General features: G+C 46.2%; 1 long non-coding RNA gene across 1 annotated transcript in view; it reads left to right on the top strand.

Annotated features, from left to right (window-relative positions):
- Positions 1-19,476, top strand: part of LOC144128002 (uncharacterized) — a 28,610-nt gene extending 9,134 nt beyond the window's left edge. Inside the window, exons 4-5 of the long non-coding RNA XR_013313655.1 lie at positions 8,741-8,909; positions 19,412-19,476. This is a non-coding gene — a long non-coding RNA (uncharacterized LOC144128002). The remainder of the gene's footprint in view (positions 1-8,740; positions 8,910-19,411) is intronic.
- Positions 19,477-19,503: the final 27 nt, after the last annotated feature.

The raw sequence follows: 19,503 nt of genomic DNA, 5'->3' as shown, positions 1-19,503 counted from the left end.
GTTAGACATAGAACCAGGCATGTTCCACCTCACCAGCTATCAACAACCACTGTGCCATATTATCTTTTTTTTCCTAAACGATAAGTTTTGCTTCATGTAGTGGACCCAGTTTTTGTGTGATTTACCGCTTTTTACACGATTGTTCTTGGTTAGAACACAACAAGCAGCATTTGAAGAAATAAGCATTGGTGAAAGCTCCCTTTTTAAGCGTTTCCTCTTTGAGTTTGTTTAAAACTGTCTGTGATAAGAATTTAGTTTTTTTAATAACGTAATTTCATTTTTTAATTTCTGGTCAGATCCGGTAAGCATTACGACGGCGTTGAGCATGTAGGAACCAATTGACCCAAATCATGCTTCATCGGTTTTACCACCTGCCATCAGTGTGTGATAAGTACAGTACAAAAATAATATATTTATCCGCACTAGTCCGTTCAGTTCGTTTTTAATGTCCAAAATATCACCGAATGGCATTATTTCAGTGGCTCATGTACAGGCAATTGCGAAGCAGAGAAAATTCGGTGAAGAGAAAAATACCCTCGCGGCAGTAATAGTACATTACCATCGTTTGGAAAAAGAAATGCTAAATGCTATGAATAACAGACCACCAGAACCTTTAGAAACTAGAGCTGTGCTCATCGCACGAAACCAACGCGAATTCTTTATTACAGTCTCCTAACGAGGTTCCCTGTCTTAGTTTATAACGAAATGTATAGATTTGAAGACTCTACCGACAAATACGCTTTTTTTCATCAATTATTGGTAAAATAAAAATAATTTACCCATGGTTTATTTTGTGAAAGTAAATGCAGCGGAGATTCTCTAACATAATATGCATGGACACTTCGCACAGGCTACATGTGACGGCTTTGCAGGCAATGTAAGCAACAGTTGGCGCGACGAAGTTTCTGCTTTTCCACTTGGCTGTAGCTGACGCGAAAATAGCTGTAGCCTCTTTTCCACTTGGTTGCAGCTGGCCGGTTTTCGTACTTTCTTTGTGGTTGCAGTTTCTGCGAAACCGTCTCTCCTCCACTTTTTTGCTAGCGCCCCATGTAGTGCTAACGCACCGAGAGCAAAGGCGATTTCTCTCTCTACTTTGCCAACCGCAACTGGTCACCTGTAACCCTCTCTTCGCCCTTCCTCTCCCACTTGCATTTCCCTCTCCTCTGAAAGTGGAGTTGGGTATTACCCGTTCCCCACTTCGCCACCCGCCAACCGCGGCAGGTGCAGCTGGCAGGTGAAGGCTTCACCAGGACATCATCAGCAGCTTGACTACGCCCACTGCAGTACAAAGGTCTCGTCCATATCTCTAATTAACAATGTCATTTGCCAGCTGCAGCCATTGTATCCCTGCAAACTTTAGTCTCATCCGCCAAAGTAACTCTGCCGCCCCCTGCTACACTTCCCTTCCCTTGAAATCCAGTTTGTTCCCGTTTAACACCATCGGTTATCTTAACTCCACATCACATGCCCCGGCCAAACAGATGCCTTGGCCAGGACATATAACGGCTTTTGTAGCGAGCGGTACACTACGCCAGCCGCTTTGCGAGGTCAGCGTGGTCGCACCGTGACTTTGAGCCGTTGCCTAGCAACCGCACAGCTGGCAGCCGTCGCTCACTCCGCCAGCTGTGCGCACGCGCGTGACGTCATAGCAGGTGCCGCCGCCGCGGCGCGCCAGCGAAACCGAGTTGCAACAGCCGTGCGCATACGCCGTAGGAGGGAGTGGGGTTGGCGCAGCTGTATATATCGAAGGCGGCTCAGTGAATAAGTCGGTAGAGATGGCAGAGAGACTGAAAGAAGCCAGGCTTTGTCGTCGGAATGAAACCAAGAGGAGGCAGTGAGCCGAAGAAACTGAGGAAGAGCGCGCTAAGCGTCTGGATAAGCGGCGCAAGGAAGACGCGGCTAGACGGTCCAGCTTAGCCTCTGCTAGTGCATACACAACGGCCGGAGACGATGAATCGAGTTATGCGTTTCTGAAAGAAGCTAGACTTATGAGGCGAAACGAAACAAACAACCTCTCGCTACTCTACCAGGTTTAATCAGAGCTAAACCACAGCAATATTTTTTAGCCAGTGATCCACCTAGAGTTAGCTCACTCCGTTTGCCAACCATGACAAATCAGAGCTGGCAGCTGTAGGGTTCATCCATACGAATGCCGGCTATTTAACTAGCTAGGCCTCGGTGGCGGGAAAATTTCCCTGCAGTAAGGTTTCATTGGGCATGTACACGCATTTTATGGCGGCACTCATGTCTGTGTTACAGAAGAAAGTGGCTTAATGAAGGCGCTTAGCCGGGATAATCGGTGCTCTGATAAAATTACGGGAGCACAAAAATGAACACTCAAATGCCCCATTTCAATGTTATCAATTCACTGAAATCACAGGCATTTGCAATCTGGCAGTTAGCCCGCTTTCTGGTCTGTTGGTGCATTCCAACAGTATGGCTGTTCGCGCGCGCCTCCTCCGCGTGATAGCTCGTCCGCTCAGCTTCTTCGCGTTACGCTGATGATGATAGCGTCCACATGGATCTCGGACACAACTCCCTTCCCCTCTTAGATAAGGTCTCCGTATACCTAAGGTGGTCCCCTTGAACGCTTCTATCTGCAGTACACTTGCTCCTCTGAGGTGTCGGCAGCATCAGTCCGTAAGGCTTGCTCAGTCTGTCATGCAGCGGCCACAGATATTCCTTCTACTCGGCTCGCGCATTCAGATCTGATTCAGATGACGCCGCAGGATCTTTCTAGTGGACGGAACCAACCAAGAACGTAGGCCTACTGGCTGCATTAGAATTCCTGGTATTCATTTCGCAGCTGAAAGAAACCATTGGACCGTGACCATCCACCTTGCATGCAGCTGCCTGTTCTTGGGTGACTCCGGTGCCGGTACTATATGATCCAAACGTATTGGTACTTTGTGGCCAAACGAAGGTGCTGCAGGACTGACGTGTTTGGTGGACTGTGCAGTGCTGACGGCACAAAAATCGTGTCACTACCGTATGCTCGCTTTACTCCGCTAATCTACGCAAAGACGTGTAGGCTTCCACTTTCCTTGCGTACCACCTCCAGTGATGCAGCACAGTCGGAATGCTGCGTTCGCTCCGAAATAACCTAGATTTCCAAACGACCGATTTCCTCTTGAACAGCCGAACGGAGCGCAAACGATACAAGCCGGTCCTTGAGAAATTTAGGCGTTGCTTCCTGTGTGATCTCAAGATGGGCTGGTGCTCCAACATGCATCATGATCTCCTAAGACAAACCAGCCTCAAACTCCTGTGAAAACTTTTGCGATGTCAGACCCATGCGCTGCCAACGTCTGATGAATGCAGCTGATGTGAAGGCCTATTGGATGAAACCAGTTGCGTCCCAATAGGCTTCATCCTGAACTATTAACCGGTAGCAATGGAAGCTTGCATGCCTTGTCTCTGTAGCAGACAGTAACTGTTCCTGTGTCCAGCTCTTCTGTTGCTTCTCCAGACAACGAAAGCAAGTTCACATCGTCTTTTGCCGACTTGGGTTGGCCCGCAGTCCAAAGGGATCGATATTGTTCACTGCTGATCATTCTAAAAGAAGCACCTCAGTCCACATTGAATGCCACACGTCTGCAATCTACAGTGACTACCTTAGTTATTTTATGGGCATTGAACTGACTTCCAACAGAGTGATAATAGTGAGGCGTTGAAACTTTTCGCTCAACGTAGTCTGTCAACTGAGGTATACTTATGATGGCCTCAAGTAGTTTCTTCGCTATCCTTCTTGGCCGCTTTCTGCTGTAAATGCAGGCTTTCTCGATGTGCCCTTTCTTCCAAAAGTTGCTATCTGGAATATACACGCTTTTGGACTGTGGGCATCACCACAGAGCCCCTGCATCACCCCTGCTTTTTCTCGGTCTTGCAATGATGTACGATGCATATTTTGATCGTTGCTCCATTGGATTCCGCATGCTTGGTCTTAATACTTTGGTGTTCTGTACGGCACTTCTTGCGGGCTTGGAAAACGTCAGGTCACTCTCCGCGAAGAGCCCTTGCTGGAGGTTTTCTAGGCCTGGGCCAGCCACGAACCTGTGGCGGAGCAACGTGTCTAGCGGTAAAAGCGTAGGGTTACTTGTACCAGCCGCAGCTGTCGACGTAGCCCCTACCGCGTTGCCGCTTGCAAAGTCGCTAAGTTATAGCTCGAAGCCAACTTGGCAGAGCCGTCGTGTATCCATGTATACCTGTTCTGCAGCAAGATTCCTCTACATTCTTTCTAAGCCCTAAATTGTTTATCATCTTCTTCTTTGACAGTTTAACTCATTTCCCTCATACATGAATAAACTACACTTAACTCGCACAAGGCCACTGTTTCTACTCGCGGCCCAATGCTTGTGGAGGAAGCTGTGGGCCCAAGAGAGCCGACGTTTTGTAGTGAGAGCTACTTTGGACTACCAGTCGAGCATTTCGCGGTACATGGGAGAGGCCAGTTGTGCGCATGCGCCGCTACCATGGCAACCGGAGAGGAGCAAGGTGCGGCGTGCGCTTCGCCGTCGCCGCTGCCGCGGCCGCGCGCTCGCTCCACCTTCGGAGCCGAGTGTAACGTCACGCGGATGAGCAATTGTGCGCATGCGCCGATACCATGGTAGCCAGGAAGACCCCACAACTGCTCCGCGTTCTTAGTCGCCGCCTCGCCGCACGCCGCTCTATTCCCCGAACCGCGGCGGATATGTAGTGGGCGTCTGTATCACAACGGTTGACATACATGCAGAGGAGAATCCAGCGCGGTATAGAAAAGAGAAGAGTAACTATTCCGATCCTGAGGTTGTCGCCTGGCAGTTGGCTTGAACCAAGTAAGGGCTCTGGAGTCTGTGTGTAAGTGAAACAAGGTATCACCACTTTCAAACATCTCCCTCTGATCGCAGTGAATAATGGTGAAGCCTGCTGTGTTCGGCTTCTAGACAGCGGCATTATCATCCAAGGAGTCTACGTGGCGCTGGGAACATTTGTGAAGCACACGATTGATGTGGTTGCCACGTGTATATCAACCTACGGCACGGTTTCACAGTTGTGTGTGCCTTTGGGTGATTTCAACAGGAAACAGGACTCTCTTAGTCAGTGTATGAAAGAAAATTTGTCTTTAGCTTCAGACCCTCACGTCCAGACTACACAATGGGGAACACTACAGACCTTGTATACTAAAGAGACTCTACCAAATCGAAATACTGTATAGACAAAATTGAGACCGCTGCATGCTACTTCACAGATCATCGGGCAGTCTTCGTCACAGTCAAGCAAAATGAATAAAAGATGAGTATACCCAATGTCTCTCATTGCTAAACACAGTGACCACAACGCGCTCATCCAGGGAAACGGACCTCTCGCTACGTATATCCTGGCATAGCCGAGCTAAGCCACTGCCAATTTTTCGCCTTTTTTGGAAACGAGAAGGCCTTTTATGCGGTCTTAGTCTACAGCGCCAATAATGACAGCAGTCCTACCAATTTTTCCGCAAATCTCTCCTCCGAACCTGTACCAAAGAGAGGAACGCGGTTGTCATGAGTACATCTGCTGCAGTCTATCTATTATTCTAGCTATCCAGAAGCATCCCTCTAGCTATCTAGCTATCTGGCAGTATCGTGGAGCACGCGGGTCGGGGGAGAGCTTGCGAAGGGTGCAGGTATATCGGCGGCGTGAGTAAAAGAAAAAACGTGTTTTTTTTTTCACTTTCCGCGGTGGCTTCGATTCGGTCGGCTGTCCCGCTCGCGACAGGACACTTCGAGGCGGCGAAATCAGTTACACCTTACTGAGAGTTACTTGAGTTTCCAGCGTGGATCGATTCAATACACATCACACTAAGCCAGCGCAAGGGTATAGTCCTAATGAGAGATAGCAAGCGCGAGTCCATTATTGACCATAAGCGAGGGAAGTGAAGCGCCACCGCCTGATGTTAACAGTGAAAAATATTTACAGGTGCTCTGAGTAACTATGGATTGCGTTGGTGCGTTTTGCTGCAACAACAACAAAAATTAAGCATGAACTGGGTTGGACTCTTTACAGGAATAGCCGAGGCATATATTTTTGAGGAAAAGAAAATTTTGCATACCATAACGAATAAACATGTTTGCCAAATTAGCAGCTTATTAGTCATGCTCGATGTTGTAAGCATCCACTCACCTTGGTGTTTAGTGATACGGACAGATTCAAAGTGATCATATATTAGTTTCCGTCATATTTGGTACCAAGCTGGTCTTGAAATCGATACGATGTACAGTCATATTGAATATATTGATATTTTGAAGTTGAACGTATATAGCGAAAGTTTGCTCGAACTACAGATATGTTGATCCAAACAAACGGCTCGTGCAATGCGCTGCACCGGTAAGGTTGCTGGAGACGTGCCAGCTAGAGCCAGGCCTTTTTCGCGGAGACATCCGCTCTGTACTGAGAGCAAGTAGTGCACTTCTAGTGCCATCTTATGCGCGCCTGCGCCTCAACGCTGCCACCAATCCGCCGATTTACTCTTCCTCTCCAAATTAACTGGCACGCCGCCGCAACAGGTGCTCGGGATTAAGGAGAGAAGTGACGAATGCCGCGAAGGTGACGGCCGCACCCTAGCTTGTAGAGCATGAACTTGGCTCACGATAAGCGGCATGAGCCGCTTGTGTGTAATGACAAGCATGAAATTACACATTACCCGCGCTAACCGCGCTCTTTCCACTTATTAGGTAGCCGAAATTCAGGCTCATTTTAAATGTGCTCGCATTACTGGCCGCGGTGAGCGATTTCAGTAATCTGTGTGCTGTCATGCGTCAGGCAAACAGGAAAAAATTACAGAAAAAATACCTCTGACAGTTTGTATACTAACCCAGTAATTTTTCGTGTGAAGCGAGTACAGAACGTCATATAGCCTGGACCAGTGCCGTGTTTTTGGATACAGGTGAACATAAGTCTGTGCGGCAAGGCAGCAGCGGGGGCAACGGAACTTTCCATGACATCATCCTGGGTGGCGTGAGCAAAAAGAAAGTGGATGACGTAATCAAACTCCGCCTCCGTTCATGTCATGGAAAATTATCGCTCGTTCGCCTATAACACCTCAGCATGTCGCCCATATTCGCATCGGCCTCGCGCCAGACATGGAACAGGCAAAATGGGCAGTGCCTTGGCGTGCCTTAACATCATCATACACAAGTTTTGCTCGAGCCACTACACTAAATTTCATCTTGACATGACGAAGAAGAATGATGTGGTGTGAACAAGATGGTGGTGGCAGTGGTTCAGCAGTAGTTAAAAGCGAATACAAGAAAGTGCTTCCAATAACTAACAAAAGTTGTTTGCCGTGGTTTGAAAAATAGCCAAGAAGCGGTTACTGTGGTCAACCATTTTCTAGCGCATTCAAGCCTTGCTCTTGAAGAGCATGACCTGTCATTTTTTGACCTTCGTTTAGCAGGGCGCCCCAAGGAAATTTTTAGCCCGCCTTCCGCTTATACTTCTGTCAGTGGTCACAAATTTATGTTGACCGCTAAGGGCAAATCTTTATGGACTGATGATTTTATGACGATCTTTGTGGAGTTTTTTCCCTTACATGCAATTGGTAATGTAACTACAGCACAACTAAAGTAATGTGTGACGGACACAGCGATATTAAAGATATGCTACTCTAAGCGCGGTATGACGAACACTGCAATCCACCTGGCTTTTCTGGCACTGAAATTTGTCAAAACACCCTACGCGGAGAGATTGTACGACGAGACCAAGTATGGAAGTGAACTCTTGCTGATCCACTATTATATCATGAGTCAGAGAGTCAAGGTTGCCGCTGAGTAACCATCTGACCCCAGTCCTCCTATGTCCAGCGTTCTTAGACAAATATTTTGAATATTGCAATATTGTAAGTTACTCTTATGGAAATATTGAAGGTAATAATCCATTCTTCGATGTGCAGCAAAATCTTTCCAACGCCTGCACCGAGCAGTTAACACTGCCATAGAAAACCGATTGGGAACGTTTTTGACGATAGCAAAAACATTAATATAAAAATGCGAGCCTCCCGGCGAGATATCTGCGTTTATATTGATTCTTGTAATGAGATCTTAACATATACGAAAAAAAAACTCAGTTCATAAACACCTTCCGGTTGGAAAAAAGATTTCGTCCAGAAATGCAGGGTATGATTTTCTTTTTTGTGTATGCAAATTGAAGGCGAGTAGGGCTCCATTGAGACTTGAAAACGTTCAAAAGGGCAGTCGCGGAGGCTAGGATTCCTAGTTTGTCACGAAAACGTACTTGTAACATAGCTATTGACACATTTATAGCTTTGCAAACGGTACTGCCGAGAACTTCGTGTGACCGCCGCCGCGTTGGCTCAGTGGCTATGGCGCTCGGCTGCTGACCCGAAAGACGCGGGTTCGATCCCGGCCGCGGCGGTCGAATTTCGATGGAGGCAGAATTCTAGAATCCCGTGTACTGTGCGGTGTCAGTGCAAGATAAATAACCCCAGGTGGTCGAAATTTGCGGAGCCCTTCACTTGGCGTGCCTCATAGCTTGAGTTGCTTTGAGACGTTAAACCCCCATAAACCGTTAACCATTGAGAAGGGTTCCGCAACGACGGGTGGAGCAAGCATTCTCTCCGGTGCCTCTTCCACAGAGGTGGGCCAAGCAATCATGAATGGACTCAGCACACCTGTAGATAACACCTCCGCTGATCTCCGAGTAACAAAACGCGAAGCCAGTGTCACTGCGACCGCCTCTTTCACTGACATGGATCAACCAACGGCAGGTACCACCGCCAGCCCTGATGATGCCTTTTCCACTGACATCGGCCAAGCAACGGTGGGCGGACCTCGCGTTCGTCCCAGAGCGACTTCCGTTAGCAAGGGTACTGAAGCAGACACAACAGGCATCCCTCCCGGTACATCTTCCACTAGCGAGGCTCAAGAGGTGACCAGGTAACAGTGCACATTTAACCGGTACACCTTTTTCTAAAGTTATGGTGTCTCCCCTAGTTTAGAAATTTACCGTTTTTCCTTTACCAAACGTAAGCCACACCACTCCAGCCGGCCGGGACTCGCTTGGACTCAAGTTGGAGCTCTTTGCACGCACCTGCACCAAGTTGCATTTCTGACACCCCCATAGCATGTTTTTTTTTTTTACTACTGACGGAGAATTGCTACACTTTCAAGAAACGTCTTTGCGCATTCATCAAACGACGTGCTGCGAAGCCATATGTAGGATGTTTGTTCCAATTCTTATTCTCACATACTACAAAGAGAAGGTCATTCATATCGATCACGAGGTTCAAAAATAGCGTCGTCTTGAGGAGAATAAGAGCTCAACCGTGGTGAAGAATAGTGGCCATAGAAAATTGCACACCGGGTTTATTGTCGCCCTATTCCAGAAGTGACGGCGATAAGCAGTGCTACGCGTTTTTCAGTGGCGTTTTATATTAACTATGCTGGGAGCAGAAAAAAAAGGAGGGGGGGGGGGGGGGTAAGGGGCGCATGATGACGTCTTCGAAGGTATCTGTTTACTTCCAACGCATAAACAAACGCTTGCTTTGAAGGAAACCCAATGCTACCGAAGCCAACATAGCTCACCGAGCGTTGTTTGGCAGCATCCAACGGGGCACGGCAGGGTGTTGCTGACGGCAGCGGTAATTTGAAATCTTAGACCTTCCGCACCAAACTTCCCCGCACCGCTCTGTTGCTTTGAGAAGAAGCGCAAAATTCAATCTTGGATAAGGTCACTATTTTAAAAGGTAGCGCTGGAACACTTGGCATGCTTCACCTACAGCCTGTATAGATTTGAATATCGCGGAATTCTCAAAAAGTAGTGCAGTTGCCCTTTAACAGCCCGACGCGACAGTAAACAACACACTGATGCATACCACTGAATACAGGATAGTTATTCTCTTCCCACTATATTCATCCGCAAGTGGGGACAAGGATCTTGATAGATTTTTTTAAAAAGGAACATAGCCTAAACAAAAAAATAGACATTATGTTGCAGCACGATTGCCTTGATATAACCCTTCATGACGCCCGGTGTCTTCACAAGCGGATTGGTAAGTTACGTGTCACTACGTGATGTATACCATGTGTTTCAGGAAAGACTAAGTAATTCTCAAAAATAGGCTTTCTGAGTTAAAAATATCGCACTTTCAGACTAGTATTCTCAGTTCTGGCGGGCACTAGAAAACCAGTCAATCGTTTTAAGTTGTAAGCTGGTTAACTAATTTTTAGTAATTAACTTTTTAGCAATTGAAGTTCGGCGCCTAATTGCAAATAGAGATTTGTAGCCGGTTGTTAGTAACAGCCATACCTGTTTTAGAATTTATAAAAAGCGATTACCCTTAGCGCTGTGGTTCAACAAAATTCCGCTTTTTTGACTAGCGATACCCGCCGCGGTGGCTCAGTGGTTAGGGCGCTCGACTACTGATCCGGAGTTCCCGTGTTCGAACCCGACCGCGGCGGCTGCGTTTTTATGTAGGAAAAACGCTAAGGCGCCCGTGTGCTGTGCGATGTCAGTGCACGTTAAAAATCCCCAGGTGGTCGAAATTATTCCGGAGCCCTGCACTATGGCACCTCTTTATTCCTTTCTTCTTTCACTCCCTCCTTCATCCCTTCCCTTACGGCGCGGTTCAGGTGCCCAAAGATATATGAGACAGATACTGTGCCATTTCCTTTCCCCCCAAATCCAATTATTATTGACCAGCTCCATGCACTGGAATTGTTGGTTTGCCTGCATGCTTTTCGAAAGCGCAAGTACTTTAGCACGACGTAGCTAAATTGTGTTGAGCCACAGAGGCGAGAATAATCCTGTTTTAGAAATTAACAAAAATGATTAGGCTATTACTAACGGCCAGCTACAAGTCTCTAATTGCAACCAGTTCCCTGTCTGTGATAGTGAAAAAGTTAATTATCAGAAATTAGTTAACCAGCTCCACCACTTATGACAATTCACCGGCCTTCCGGTGCCCGCCAGCACTAGTAATACTACGCCTCAAAAGACATATTTCCACACTAAAAAGCCTATTTTTTGAAAATTACGTCTCCCCTTGCACACCTGGTATTAGGGAGGTGCCTTAATAAGCAGCTTGGTTAAGTGTCTATTGGATGCAATAGACACTAGATATAATCGGGGGTCGGCGAAGGAGCGCCTACCTTTCAGCGTGCAAAAAGTGACGAGAGGAGAAGGAAAGGCGCGAAGACGCTGAGATCCAAATTTTAACTACAGATAAATCAGCTTCTACAAAGCACATTTAAAAAATCCTTGCTGGACAATATTCGTGAAGCGGCGTGCTTCAATATCCCAGGCATGCCGACACTTTATTAGAGCCGCCTTCACAGCCCCTTTAAGGATTCCGCGCCTAAGACCACACAGATTAGCCGAGGTTGGTCATTTTGCTTATGTTGGTCTTGTGGCAGCATCGAATGTCCGACAGGTAAGAGGCAAGTGCCACCTGAGCAACACGCAACGACGGCTTGCGACACCATGCCGCGCTTGCCCACTACTGTGACTTAACATTGCGCCAGCGGCAGTCCTCTATAATGATCGTCGCCTCCAGTATTCATCTTCTAGAGAGCTGGAAAGAGCGCTGTCACATAGCTTGGCCTGCGCCGTGTGTCTGAAACACATGCGGTACGTACCGTTTTCGCATGTGGCTTACGGGGCCTTCTTGTGCGGTCCACTGGCCCTGAAGATTTAGGCCTTTATTCCAAAAGAGCAGTGGCTCTAATATTATTGCTTCTGTTTCATTCCTCTCGTGCAGCTTTATCGCCGCAGGCTCATGGAAACCAGCTCCCCGTGTCGTAGTTGCATGTCACTAGACAGACATACTTTTTGTAGAAATCATGCTGCAGTTACCTCCTGCCTTGACGCTGTTTCTAGATGAGCTTCGCTCATTAGCGTTTGCTACAATTCATGCGGCAGAACTCAAGCGGTCTTGAGGGTTTCGCTGCTCTCTTTATGAGGGCACTGGTAGTCTAAAACTTGGCTTATTTTTCACCTCCCCGACTTTCACCAGCTAATGGCCCCGAGATCTGCAAAGCCACCAGCTGCAGGCGGAGAGTGAGAAACCGCGCTTAGCGAGGATCGCTGCTCGCATTGTCTCCTGCAAAGCGCTGTGACATGCATCGCTGTGCATGGCGGTTTGGTCTATGCTTTGATGAGCTCATGTTTTATGTCTGCCACTTCTGACCAAAGCAGGCCTGCCGCCGCATCTTACTGACTTTGTGAAGGAAGCAGTGATTATTCATGTAGAGAGATGACCGCACTCTCCTTCGTTGTAGGCAATTCTGGTTCTTTGTGCGTGGCGGTGAAGCAATTAGCTGCCACGTTGACACAAAGGCCTTATCAATGCTGCAGGTATGACCAGATGCAGCCATCCAATGCAGCAATCAGTTACGCTTTGAGAGAACTTTTAGGAACAAACGACATGCGCTACACGGAAACTGTCGTCTTGTAGGCTACGCAGACAAGGAGAAACCAAGTGAGAAGGCAATTGTCGTCGTCTCCTAAAGAGCTAAAATGAGTTACAAACGTTTTAGTCGCCACAGTCGGCGTGGATGTTTATATCGAAACCTTATAGCCGGCAGTGTTTTAAAGACTATTCTGTTTGGTAGAATCCTCTTAGCGCTCCGAGATATCCACCTCCAAAGTTCCATCTCTGTCCGTGTAATTACCTATGTAAGGTGGTGGTTATCAACATACTCTCCCCAGGGTGACTCGTGTCTTGCTTGTGGCGTTTCAATACGACGGCAATGTTCAGAAACAAGTTAAACTGATATAACTTCCTTTCTCAGTTACGGTGATTGAAATCATATCACACGCAACGGCCGTGCCCCACCCGGGAAGGTGTTTCGCGACGATCGTAAGCGCATTGCGTGCTGCGCAGCTTGAGTTGGCAATGCGTGGAAAATATAATGGAACACCTGCGTTTTACGAGTATTGTAAAAGATGTAGTATATAAATATTATCACCTATAAATGTATTATAACACATCCTACGCTGACTGCAGTATCCCAAAGTGTTGTGATTGTTTTTTGTTGATGAGAAGACTCGCGACGACAGTTATCTTCTCAATATCCGCCTGGTCCCGTAACCTATGCGCAGTGATGCTGCTGATGCCTTTACCGGAAGGAACCTCACTCTCGCTCTGCTGGCGTCACTTCGTGTGTGGTGCCGTTCTTTCCCTGCAGCCAGTGGGAATGATCCGTTATGATGACGTAACTTAATTCCAGCCAATGGGCGAGTTTTATGGCCGGCGACGCTTTCTGAACCTACACTCTAAACATGAATACGCCTATATGAGAGCAAAAATGGAGTAAGCTTCCCCCTAACTCACTCCCTTTTATAGAATGGAGTATACGCTAGAGAACAGTCTACTCCCTTCTTTACTCCTTTCTCTTTAGGGCGTATGCGGCTTCTAATGCAATCGCATTGCGACTGGAGTGTCGTTGGTTATACTTCTGTAGCACATAAAGCTGGTCGAGTTGGTTTAAATTCGAGATACTGTAACAGCGCGAAAGACGAGAGACCGGAAAATATTCCTCTTTCGTGGTATAACGTCTTTTGCGCCGTTACAGTATGTCTTTGGTTGATTGCGAGCCAACATGGACCGCCACCACACGTGACATTCACACGTGCGTGATGCTCTAAGCTGCGCATGCGCAAAAATAGCAAAATAGTTGTTATAACGAGTAAGAGCGCAATCAAATGAGACATATGCTTGCGCTTCTACGGCACATTTTACGCGGGAGGTTTTATTTATTTATTTATTTATTTATTTATTTATTTATTTATTTATTTATTTATTTATTTATTTATTTATTTCTGCTACCCTCATGGCCCACAGGGCATTATTTAGGGGAGTGGTACATAGATATAAAATGAAACTCTTACAAAAAGGGGGTTAACGCATACATAGGCATGCCTACAAAAAAAAAGAAGCTAGCTGCAAGAAAATACATGATTCAAAAAAGCGAAACAATACAATAATTAGGAATACCAACACCAAAACGAATAAATTCACAAAAACAGTCAAAAAACATTTCATGTAAACACAAAGATATGAACTAGAACATCACCCTTCGTAGAAACATTGAACGGGTACGATGGCAGAAGGCTATTAACAGAACAAAGTGCATGCGAGAAAAAAAAAAGGAACAGGGCTAAATACACAATATACAAAACGAAGTGAACCAACTGAGGCTATGGTAAACCATAATGTAATGACAACAGTGCCCTAAACTCATCAACGTCCTTTGCAGCTACAATATGTGGTGGTAGGTGGTTCCACTCCGACGATGTTTTTGGAATAAAGGAATTTATGCAGGATGTTGTCCGGCAACGAGGAACGCCAACTTTCCGTGAGTGATCGATGCGAGATGAAACATATGTTGGTGTTGTGATCAATGCTTCTTTCAGAGTAGAGTTCATGCTGTAAATTTTAAAAAACAGACACAGACGGGACACTTTTCTGCGCAGAGCAAGAGGGGTTAACGATAAACTATTTTTTATTTCTGTGACACTGGAAGCACGATCATAGTTGTGCACAATAAAACGCGCTGCTCTATTCTGCACAGCTTCTAGAGCGTCGATGAGTGTGTTAGTGAAAGGGTCCCATACAGAGTTAGCGTATTCTAATTTTGAGCTCACAAGTGACTTATACAGAAGAAGCTTGACAAGGGTTGGTGCTAAGTAAAAATTGCGCTTAAGGTATCCAAGCATGCGGTTAGCGGAAGCTATGATAGAGCTGACGTGTACTTTCCAAGTTAGATCTGATGTTAGAATGACGCCGAGATATTTATAAGATTCCACGGGTGTTAGCAAGGAAGAAGAAATAGTGTAGGCAACGGGACTTGAATTTTCGCGACGGGAAAAGCGCATTACTTTGCATTTAGTGGTATTAAGAGTCATTTGCCATTGTGAACACCAGTTAGAGATAGTGGTTAGGTCAGCCTGAAACAATTCAACGTCATTCGTATTTTTTATTTCGCGGTAAACGACACAATCGTCCGCAAAGAGTCCTACTGAAGATGTTACATTGTTAGGCAGGTCATTAATATATACAAGGAACAGCAAAGGACCTATGACAGAACCTTGTGGGACGCCGGAGGTCACAGGAATGGATGACGAGTTAAAGCCATTAGCGTGTACATACTGCAATCGGTTAGACAAAAAGCACTCAATCCACCTTAGTACATTATGATCAATATTAAGTTTACTTAGTTTGTAAAGAAGTAAGTTGTGCGACACTGTGTCAAATGCTTTGCGAAAGTCTAAATAAATACAGTCAGCCTCATTGCCATGATCAAGTATGAAGTTAATATTGCTCGTAAGACTTATTAATTGTGTTTCGCAAGAGAAATATTTTCTAAAACCATGTTGTGCACAGTTGAAGAACGAAGATGACTCAAGAAAGTTAGCTAGGTGAGACAGGATGACATGCTCCATTATCTTGCAAGGAATGCTGGTTAATGATATTGGTCGATAGTTGAGTGAAAGGTGTTTGTCGCCTGATTTGTGGAGTGGAACCACCTTACCCAATTTCCAGTCATCTGGGAGTTCACCGTCTTGTAGGGATTGCTGAGATAATTTTGACAGTATTATGGCAGAATATACTTTAGTGTTTTTCAGAATTTTACTGCTGATATTATCTGGACCGCAAGAAGAGGATAGTTTCATGTGATCTATGATAGTTATGATGCCTTCAAAATCAAAATGAATGGGATCCATTGGGAATGTGATGTGACCATTATAATCCAGTAATGATGTGCTTGAGGAGAGATAAAATGCCTTAGCAAAAGTTTCATTAAGTACCTTAGCACTGTCGCTAATAGGGATGGGATTTGATTGCGCATCGAGAAGAGAAACTGATGGCTGGACTGAACCGTTGACAACGTTCCAGAACTTTTTTGGATCAGTTAGTAAAAGTGATGGCAGAGTGACGTTAAAATATCGCTCCTTGGCTATCTTTAACGCATTTTTGTACTCCTCAACCACACCTCTGAGTGCTGTCCAATGTTCAGGTTTTCCCGATGACTTTGCCTTGGAATATAACCGTCTTTTTTTGTTACCAAGGCGTTTTAATGACCGGGTGAACCATGGTGACCTGACATTAGTAGTGATGATCCTTCGAGGAACATGCAATTCAGTTAGCTCATGTAGTTTGTTCTTAAATAAACACCAATTTTCATTAACAGACCTTTGGTCAGACTATATGAGAAAGTCATCCAAAAATAGCTTAAGGCCATCATTAATTGACGTAAAATTTGCCTTAGCATAGTCGTAAATGGTTTTAGTTTTATTTCGCGATTTGTTAGACGGTAAGCTTAATTCGATAAGGAGTAGGTAATGGTCGCTTAAACCTGGTAAGTAGCTTACGTCGGAAACAAGGTCTGGGGAACTAGTTAGCAAAAGGTCTAATATGCTTGAGCTTGTAGATGTCACCCTTGTAGGTTGTGTGACTACCTGTGTTAATGAGAAGGTGGAGCAAAGTGCTGAAAAACTTGTTGATTCTGATGATTCATCGTTGCCTAAATGAGTGTCTGACCAGTTAATGGCAGGAAAGTTAAAGTCACCAAAAAGAAAAATAGGCCGATTAGGAAACCTTCTTTGAATTATGTTAAGAATGTCATGGAGGTAATTACAGAAGCCAACGGTAGTAGATGGTGGACGGTAACATGCACAAAAGAGGAGAGCTTTGTTAATTTTGATCGTTTAGTGTAACACGTGAACATCTGTATATGAATGTCACTGCTAATTTGTTGCGAGCACCCTTCTATAGGGCCATGTACTCTGAAGACCAAAGAAATGACGTGCTCAAACGCGTTAAACGGATGATTGTTAACTTCCGGTGTTAAAATTTGATTTCTTAATTTACAAACAGGAACTCTACTAGCGATAAGATCGTTAGAGGAAATAGGCATTTTCATTCCTTGGAGGCCACAATGTTAGCTTTGTAAAGAAACGGAGACATTAGAACATGTGTCCCTCTACTGTTTGGATGCGGATTTTAATGCGAAGTTTTGCAGAGGACGCTGAAAAAAGAGTTGCGTTTTAAGCCACGTGGTATACGGCACCTAACTGTTGTAAGGGGATATCCAGTAAGACCTTATCATGTTGTTAGGCCTTCATAGCACTTGGCGAAGCAGGATAGTTCATTGTCACTTGGATGCGAGACCGGTGTGCAGTTACTTTGTTGAAGGTGCACGAAAATGGAGGAAAGCTGTGAAGCAACAAGAGTGTGACTATGCTGGCCTAGGTATTTCAGTAGAACACGTTCTTGGGCAAGTCGGTTCATAGATTGAGTTGATGAAGCGCACTAAAACACAGCACACAGGAAAGGAAGACACAAGACAGGCGCTACAGAGAAAAGGGCCCACTGTAGAAGTAAGGTATTTCAGTAGTCTAAGAGCACTTGCTGCTGGGCTAGTTGGTTTTGGTTCATAATTAAATAATTTAGGCGCAAAAAAGGACAAGACACATAGGGTAGGTGACAGGACGAAGCGCCATCGTCCTGTCACCTACCCAATGTGTCTTGTCCTTTTTTGCGCCTAAAAACTATTTAAGTATTTCAGTAGAACACGTTCTTGGGCAAGTTGGTTCATAGCTCGAGCAGATGAAGCGCACAAAAACACAGCACACAGGAAAGGAAGACACAAGACAGGTGCTTGTCCTAGGTATGTGGGTGCGAGGTGCACAACAAATCGTCGGGAGGTTTTTGAGTGTGGAGCGTCGCCAGTGGTGCGTCGACCGCGACGCGCTACACGTGCCAGCCCAGCGTTGCGCGTGCGAATGGTGTTTGCAAGGCGACGACGACGAAGAGCGCGGCGAGCACGGTGAGCGGAGAGCTGACGTGTGAGAGAACCGAGATGTGAAGAGAGATAGCGTAGCGGAGGTCGGGTCTTTCAAGCGTGGAGGTGGTAGCCATCGGACGTCGGGTCCGTGCTGCCGTGACCTCCCTTGGATCACCGACGCAAGCCTCCTTATTGAGGGTCCATGAAGTGAGGGTCCGTGAGAGCCTCTTGGCAGCCCATGGATTGAGGGTCCGTGCTGCCAAGAGGCTCCCTTGGGTGGCCTGCATTAGGCCTACGGCGTTTCGGGACGCCATCGACGGGTCCTTGCAACGCTTCTCCTGCTGCTGACAAATTCTTGGGGCTGCTGGTGGGAGTCCACCGGCGGCTCCCTGTGGTCCTCTCCGCTTCTACAACCACCTGGCTCTCTTCCGCCGCTTTCTTCGACGCAACGCCAGCGACGGGTCGCACTACATCCACCCGCGTCCACCATGTCTGCAAGGCATTCCTGCCTCACCTGGGACGCTCACTATCTGGTGAACTCTTTCTTTTAACCTGTGGTGTTCTACGCGTGTTCAGTGTGTTTTTCTTGGTGTTTTCATTTCTTATTGGCTATGTTCCATCCGCCGCGGTGGTAGAGTGGTTATGGCGCTCGGCTGCTGTCCTGAAAGACGCGGGCTCGATCCCGGCCGCGGCGGTCGAATTTCGATGGAGGCGAAATTCTAGAGGCCCGTGTACTGTGCGATGTCTGTGCACGTTAAGGAACCCCAGGTGGTCGAAATTTCCGGAGCCCTCCACTACGGCGTCTCTCATAGCCTGAGTCGCTTTGGGACGTTAAAACCCCATGAACCAAACCATTGGCTATGTTCCTTTAAATTATAAACACGGCTTCGTTATGTTTTGTCTGATCTGTCTGTTGGCTTGTTCGAAACAGCACGTGATAGCGTTCCCCTTCGGCAGGTGGGGACGCGTTTCAATTCGCGACAGTGGGACAGACTTTTATATGAACGTCCGTTAGACACGCTTGTCTGTCAAGAGGCGCGACAAGCACGTTGTTTTATCTAAGATGCCTGTGTAATTATGCCAAGTAAGTCGATAAAGAAAGAAAATCGCTTCTAAGGCGCAATCGATTAGCGTTGTGTCTTTAACACATAATACAGCCGTTGGAATCTCCCTTCCACTGACACGCCTTTTTTCGTTTTTCCTTAAACAAGAAAGGCATTAACATCTCTGAAATAATTTGTCGTTTTTCCATCGGAGTGTTCTGCTTTTTAAGTTTCATTTTCAGATGCTTTTGGGTTGAAATCATCGTTTATACCTGTTATTGAAGAGGAATTGTAGAGGAATTGCCTTTTAGGTTGCATTCTAACATATCCTGAGGCCAAAATCGCCGTTCACAAAACTGAGATGAGTCTGGATGTGAAACCGGAAGTTGGTGGACTCTATCGATGTTGGAACGAAAATATGCACTTTCTCTCCTTTGCGCATGCGCAGTACAGTAGATCATGCACAGGTAATCAAAAGCACCTAATAGATGACAAGAAAAACGTTGTGCTGGTTGCGCGTCTTTTCCTGACTGTTAGCGCTCCATTTTAAGGTGTGTGGCGAAATTCCGCTATGTATAGTTACTCATTTTCTATCCGCATCAACAGGGTCAGCGAAGAGGCCTCCACACAAGAGCCCACCATGACAACTGCGTCCGCAACAAAAGAACCTGGTAAGCTCGCTAGGTTCTTCACTTCAG

This window comes from Amblyomma americanum, chromosome 4 (assembly GCF_052857255.1).
Source record: "Amblyomma americanum isolate KBUSLIRL-KWMA chromosome 4, ASM5285725v1, whole genome shotgun sequence".
NCBI lineage: Eukaryota > Metazoa > Arthropoda > Arachnida > Ixodida > Ixodidae > Amblyomma > Amblyomma americanum.
Note: the sequence above shows the minus strand (reverse complement) of the source record. Positions and strands in the feature narration are given on the sequence as shown.